Source organism: Mustela lutreola, chromosome 5 (assembly GCF_030435805.1).
Source record: "Mustela lutreola isolate mMusLut2 chromosome 5, mMusLut2.pri, whole genome shotgun sequence".
NCBI classification, from domain to species: Eukaryota; Metazoa; Chordata; class Mammalia; order Carnivora; family Mustelidae; genus Mustela; species Mustela lutreola.
This window is the reverse complement of record NC_081294.1, coordinates 74,240,809-74,247,991: the sequence shown is the minus strand read 5'-3', so window position 1 is coordinate 74,247,991 and position 7,183 is coordinate 74,240,809.

Genomic DNA, 7,183 nt, shown 5'->3' with positions numbered 1-7,183 from the left:
CCATCTGGTCCTGTGTGTCATTTGAAGCCTTTATTGCCTTGGTGATCTTTTACTTAGATGACTTGTCCACTTCACTGAGAGGGGTATTAAAGTCCCCTTCTATTATTGTATTATTGTCTATGTGTTTCTTTGATTTTGTTGTTAATTGGCTTATATAATTGGCTGCTCCCATGTTAGAGGCATAGATATTTAAAATTATGAGATCTTCCTGTTATAAAGACCCTTTAAGTATGATAAAGTGTCCTTCCTCATTGCTAATTATAGTCTTTGGTTTGAAATCTGATTGTCATTCCAGCTTTCTTTTGATGTCCATTAGCATGGTAAATTGTTTTCCACCCCCTCACTTCCAATCTAGAGGAGTCTATGGGTCTAAAATGAGTTTCTTGTAAATAGAATATCAATGGGTCTTATTTTTTTAACCATTCAGATACCCTGTGTCTTTTGATTGGGGCATTTAGCCCATTTACATTTAGGGCAACTATTGAAAGACATGAATTTAGTGCCATTGTATTGTCTGTAAGGTGACTGTTACTGTATATTACCTCTGTTCCTTTCTGTTCTGTTACTTTTAGGCTTTCTTTTTGCTTAGAGGACCCCTTTCAATATTTCCTGTAGGGCTGGTTTGGTGTTTACAAATTCTTTCGTTTTTGTTTGTCCTGGAAGCTTTTTATCTATTTTCAATGACAACCTTGTTGGATATAGTATTTTTGGCTTCATATTTTTCTCATTTAGTGCTCTGAATATATCATGCCAGTCCTTTCTGACCTGCCAGGTCTCTGTGGATAGGTGTGCTGCCAATTTAATACTTCTACCTTTGTAGGTTACAGACCTCTTGTCCTGAGCTGCTTTCAGGATTTTTCTCTTTGTCTCTGAGACTTGTAAGTTTTACTATTAAATGATAGGGTGTTATCCTATTTATATGGATTTTGAGAGGAGTTCTCTGTGCCTTCTGGATTTTGATGTCTGTTTCCTTCCCCATATCAGGGAAGTTCTCCACTATAATTTGCTCCAATATACCTTCTGCCCCTCTCTCTTTCTTCTTCATCTGGGATCCCAATTATTCTAATATTGTTTAGTCTTATGATATCACTTATCTCTCAAATTTTCCCCTCATCATCCATTAGTTGTTTACCTCTCTTTTTCTCAGCTTCTTTATTCTCCATCATTTGGTCTTCTATATCACTAAATCTCTCTTCTGACTCATTTATTCTAGCAGTTAAAGCCTCCATTTTTTATCGTACCTCATTAATAGCCTTTTTTATTTCAATTTGGTTAGATTTTAGTTCTTTTATTTCTCCAGAAAGGGATTCTCCAGTATCTTCTATGTTTTTTTCGAGCCCAGCTAGCATCTTTATAATTGTCATTCTGAGCTCTGGTTCTGACATCTTAGTAATGTCTGTATGGATTAGGTCCCTGGCTGTCCATACTGCCTCTTGTTCTTTTTTCTGAGGTGAGTTTTTCCATTTTTGTCATTTTGTCCAGCGAAGAATAGATGAATGAAAGAATAAAATGCTAAAAGGGAAACAATAACACCAGAAAAATATACACTAAACAAATCAGAAGAGATCCAAAACCAGGGGGAAAAGAGAGGGAAAAAAAAATATGATCAGGCTGGTGAATAGAACAGAGCCACACACTAGATTTTGGGTATATTTTGGTCTCTTAGAAGAAACTGCCTCCCAAAATTTTAAGAAAGAAGAACTTATATATGTAAAAAATAAGGGTAAATAAGATGAAGGTATGGAATATGACTGTAAAAATGAAAATTTAAAAAGATTTTTTAAAAGGAATTGACAAGATAAGATGCTGGTTGAAAAAGGAAAGAAGCAAAATTTTAAAAAATAGAAAAAGAAAAAAGCGAAAAATTTAAAAATTAATTTTGCAAGACTAAAGAATGATGGAGGGAAAGCCATGAATTCCACGGGCTGTATTCTCCTAGCTCTGGAGTTCCACAGTTCTCATTTATCAGTAAACTTGGTCTTGGCTGGATGTTCTTGCTGACCTTCTGGGGGAAGGGCCTGTTGCAGTGATTCTCAAATGTCTTTGCCCAAGGTAGAATTGCACCACCCTTGCCAGGAGCCAGGCTAAGTAATCTGCTCAGTTTGCTCTTGGTAGCTTTTGTTCCCTGAATGCTTTCCGTATGGCTTTGGAGGATCGGAGTGACGATGGCAACCTCCCAATTTCCAGCCCTGTAGGGACCAAGAACTCAGGGCCTCACTCCTCAGTGTGCCCTGAGAGAAAAGCAGTCAATCACTCCTGTCTCGCTGGTCTCCAGCCGCACTCCGAGCTCACCAGGCCTGTGACAGTGTTTCTATTTCTGGCACACAGCTCCATTTGGAGTCTCCAAACCCAGCAGATTCCTGTCATGCGCTCCCTCACTGCTCCTCCTGGAGGCGGAAGGTGAGTTTCCCCAGCTCTGCTGCTTGTTGGGTCCCTGATGGAAGAGCAGTAGCCCAACTGTGCTGGGGCTCACTGTTTATGACAACCTCAAGTTGAGAGCCCACTCCTAGGCTCTGTCTCTACAGCTGGCTTCCCCACTCCAATATCTGAGGGCTCTGCCACACTCAGACACCTCTGGTCTTTCTGTGCCCCCAAAATCCTGAGACCACACTGACCCAGAGACAATTTTACCCCCCATCCCAGTTTAACCACTAGAGTGATGTCCCTCAGTGAGCAGATTTCTAAAAGTTCCAATTTTGTGCTCCTACTGCTCTACTGCTTGCTGGGAGCCAGCCTCTACCCCCATGGTCTATCTTCCCAAATGCTACCTCAGATTCACTTCTCTGCATGTCCTACCTTCCAGAATGTAGTTGCTTTTCTATTCACAGAATTGCTGCTATTCTTTTCTTCAATCGCCTGTTGAGTTTGTAGGTGTTCACAATGGTTTGATAACTATCTAGCTGAATTCCTGGGACCAGATGAAATTTAGGTCTCCTACTCCTCCACCATCTTGCTCCTCCCCCTCAACAAATGGAAACTCTTAAACCAAATAAATGGATTTGGCCGGACTATAGGATATAAGATATATATGCAAAAAGCAGTTGTATTTCTATACCCCAGGAAAGAACAATATAAAAATGCAATTAAGAAAGCAATTTGATTTATAACAACATCAAAAAAAGAGAGAAATACTTAAGTCACACATTTAACAAATGAAGTGCAAGATGTGTATCTTGAAAACTACCAAACTTACTAAAATAAATTTAAAGAGAACCTAAACAAATGGAAAAGTATTCCATGTTCAAAAACTTGGGGAGTTAACATCATCAAAATGACAATACTCCCCAAATGGATCTAAAAATTCAATTCAACCTCTATCAGAATTCCAGCTGCCTTTCAGTTTTTCCAGAAACCAACAAGCTAATTCTAAAAAATTTATATTAAAATGCAAAAGATCGAGAATAACCAAAATAATTATGAGAAAAAAGAAAAAGTTGGAAGACTCAGACTTCCTGATTTTGAAATTTACTAGAAAGCTATAGGAATCAAGTCTGTGTGGTAGTAACATGAGACAGACATATAAATCAATGAAACAGAATTGACAGTACAGAATTCCAACAAGGGTGCCAAAAAAAATTAAATGAGGGAAATATAAGTCTTTTAAACAAATGGTGCTGGGAAAACTGGGTATCTGCATACAAAAAAGATAAATGTGGACTCCTTGCTTCATACCATAAACAACAATTAACTCAAAATGGATCAAAATACATTTCCTAAATGCAAAATTCTGAACTCTTAAAACAAAGGCATAAATAAATCTTCATGACCTTGGATCAAAGATTTTTCAGATATGACACCTAAAACACAAGAGCCAAAGGGAGAAATTATAGTAAATGTCATTAAAATTAAAAACTTCTGTGCTTCAAAGAACACCATCAAGGAAAGTGAAAAGAAAACACATGTGGTGGGACAAAATATTTACAAATCATATATCTGACAAAGACTAGACTAGTATCTTGGCAGACAGAGATCACAAGTAGGCAGAGAGGCAGGCAGAGAGAGAGAGGAGGAAGCAGGCTCTCCATGGAACAGAGAACCTGATGTGGGGCTCGATCCCCGGACCCTGGGATCATGACCTGAGCTGAAGGCAGAGGCTTTAACCCACTGAGCCACCCAGGCACCCCCAAAGACTAGTATCTTGAATATGAAAAGAACCCTTACAACTGAACAATAAAAGGATAAATAACTCAATTAAAAATTGGACAGAACATTTAAATAGACATTTCTCCAAGGAAGATATACAAATGGGCAATAAGCACATGCAAAGATGTTCAGCCTCATTACTTATGAGAGAAATTCAAATCAAAACCACAATGAGATATCACCACATGTCCCCTTGGATAGTTATAATTAAAAAGAAAAATTAAAACAACTGTTGGTAAGGATGTGGAGAAAATGGAACTTTCACGCATTGCTGGTGCAAAAATATAAACTGATGTAGCTGTTCTAGAAAACAGTTTAACAGTTTCTCAAAAAAGTTAAACACACAGCAATTCCACTTCTAGAGACAGACCCAAGGGAACTAACATACATGTCCACACAAAACTTGTAGCTGAATGTGCATGACAGCCATCATGGCCATCACATACACATCACTATGGCCATCACAGTCATCATACAGACATCATATAGTCATCAGAGCCAAAAGTGAAGACCATCCAAATGTCCACCAACTACAAAATGTAGCATATTCATGCAATGGACTATTTATTATTCAATCATAAAAAGGAATAAAGCTGTGATACATGTTACAACATGGATAACCTTGAAAACATTATGCTGAGTGAGAGAAACCAGACAGAAAAGGCCACATATTGTAGGATTTCATTTACATGAAATGTCCAGAATAGGCAAATCCATAAAGAGGAAAAGTAGATTAATAGGTGTTAGAGGCTAGAGATAGTAGGAATGGGGAGTGATTACTAAAGTGTAAGGTTTTTCCTTTGCAGTGATAAAAGTATTCTGAAATCAGACTGAGGTAATAACTGTATGATTTTGTAACCATACTAAAACCACTGAACTACGTTAAAAGGGTAAATTTTATGGTATGTGAATTAAATGTTAATTTTAAGAAGATTTAATATGTTAGCAGATATAAAACACACACACACATTTACTACATACGGTAGTTATTCCTCTTGGCTCATTCTCAAATCCTGAGCAAACACTCATATCAAGTGTCACCTTTCCTACCTCCAGGTTCTCCCAATGGAAGAACATGGGTCTAGAGAGCCAGAGAGGGAATCAATGAGACGGAAGTTCGTGGGCCCATTTGATGCCACCCAAGATGGAAACATTTTCTAATCCATTTTCTCAAAAGAGAGACAGAGAGATTCCACATGGTTGGAAAACCCCTTAAAATTCTTTATCTCTTATTGCTCTCATTCTATCTTCATCAAACCACTTTCCCAAATTTCTAACATCAAGAAGGGAGGAAGCACATCCTGTCAGTAGAGAGAAATCATCTCCACTGAAAATCATAGCTACTTACCTACCTACCTACCTCTGTGCTCATTTATTTAACCTCCAGTAACTTGATGAACCTGAACCACCTGCCCTGCCTCAGACTCTGGGATACTGAATAAAAACTAACAGCCAGATTCTGGATGAAGGTAAATTCGCCTCAATCAAGAATGACAAGTAGATTTCAATCGAGATGCTGATTTCAATATAGTAACAGTTGGGAAAGAATCCACAATGAGCAAGATCATGAGGACATGCCTGAATAGTCTGACAGAGGAACATGCTTGATACATAGTGTCTGCCTTGAACACAGGCAGGGAAGTCATGCTACCTGTACTCGCATAGCTGCCACTCTGAGATAGACAACGTTCCTTCGGGGGTCTCTAGCCAGAAAACCTCCAGGTCACATCCCTCTAACCTTGAAGTGCTGTGTCTATATTTCGTAAAGATAGCTTTCTGCTTTCAGCAGTACAGAACTTAACTCAAAACACGGAAATTTGAATGCTCCATTCTAAGGACTACAACCTATCCCTTCCATTATTCCATCAATGACAAAGTAAATGGCTTATTAAAAAATGCTTAAGTTCCTGTTTCCCAGGAAGTCAAACACCCCATACTTTAGAAAACTTGGGAACAATTCCCCATGTTAAAATTATTTTTGTAGTCAAGAGCCACCCCCTTGCTAATTTCACCTCTCAAAGCTGTGAGGTGAGACTAATGTCTCATACTTAAAATTGTTACTGTTCTCTGTCTACACAGAGGATTTGTGAGGGATGACAGGAGAGGGGAAATAAGAGTTGAGGAAGGTAGAAAGGATTTAAATGTTCACTCAGCATTCTTGAATCAGAGATGGAAGATGCCAGATGGGGCCTCATCATGAGGCTGAGGCTTCTACCAGCCAGAACATGTGTTTTATGTCTTCTTTATTCTAATCAAGACTAGGGCTGACTTTAGTAGAGCAGTTCTGGACTTATTTCAGGTTTCAGAATGCATTTGTTTAATAAATCAGTAGCTTAACACAACATGCTGTTTCTAGATAGGTTTATCCCAGTGAAACATAGGAGGACTCTATTATGTTTGGTCAGGTGATCCAGGCCAACAACACTTTGCAAAACACACTGGCCTCCTCCCTTTTGCAAAGGCCTCTGAATTGCAGATCGAACCAAATATCAAAGTTATTAAGAAACGGTATCCTTGCCCTCTCACCCACTATTCCCACAGCTAGAGAAAACCAAAAAGGTTTCATGTAAATGTTCCCAAACGGAAGCACTCAGACATACCCAAAACGTCAACTCTTCCATTATTTAGTATTCTACTAAAATCGGTAGTCTTTTCTTGCATTTAACTTCTAGTGTTATGCTCAGGTGAAGAGAGTATTTAATAGGATATGGGTATTTTCCTGAACAAGAGAGACTAGCTCAAAATTAAAAGAGAAACACATATACCCAAAAATGTTAGTGGGGAATGTTCAGACTCTTCTGAAATTTTGGGAGGGGGGCAGATAATTTATGCCATAAAAATATAGTATGTGGTGCCTGGGCGGCTCAGTTGGTTAAGCGTCCAAGCCTTGATTTTGGCTCAGGTCTCGGTCTCAGGTAATGAGATCAAGTCCTGAACTGGGCTCTATGCTGCATGTGGGTTGCAGGATCAGGTCTGGTATGGGGCTCTGAGCTTAGCATGGAGTCTGCTTGGGGTTCTCTCCCTCCTCATCTGTTCTTCC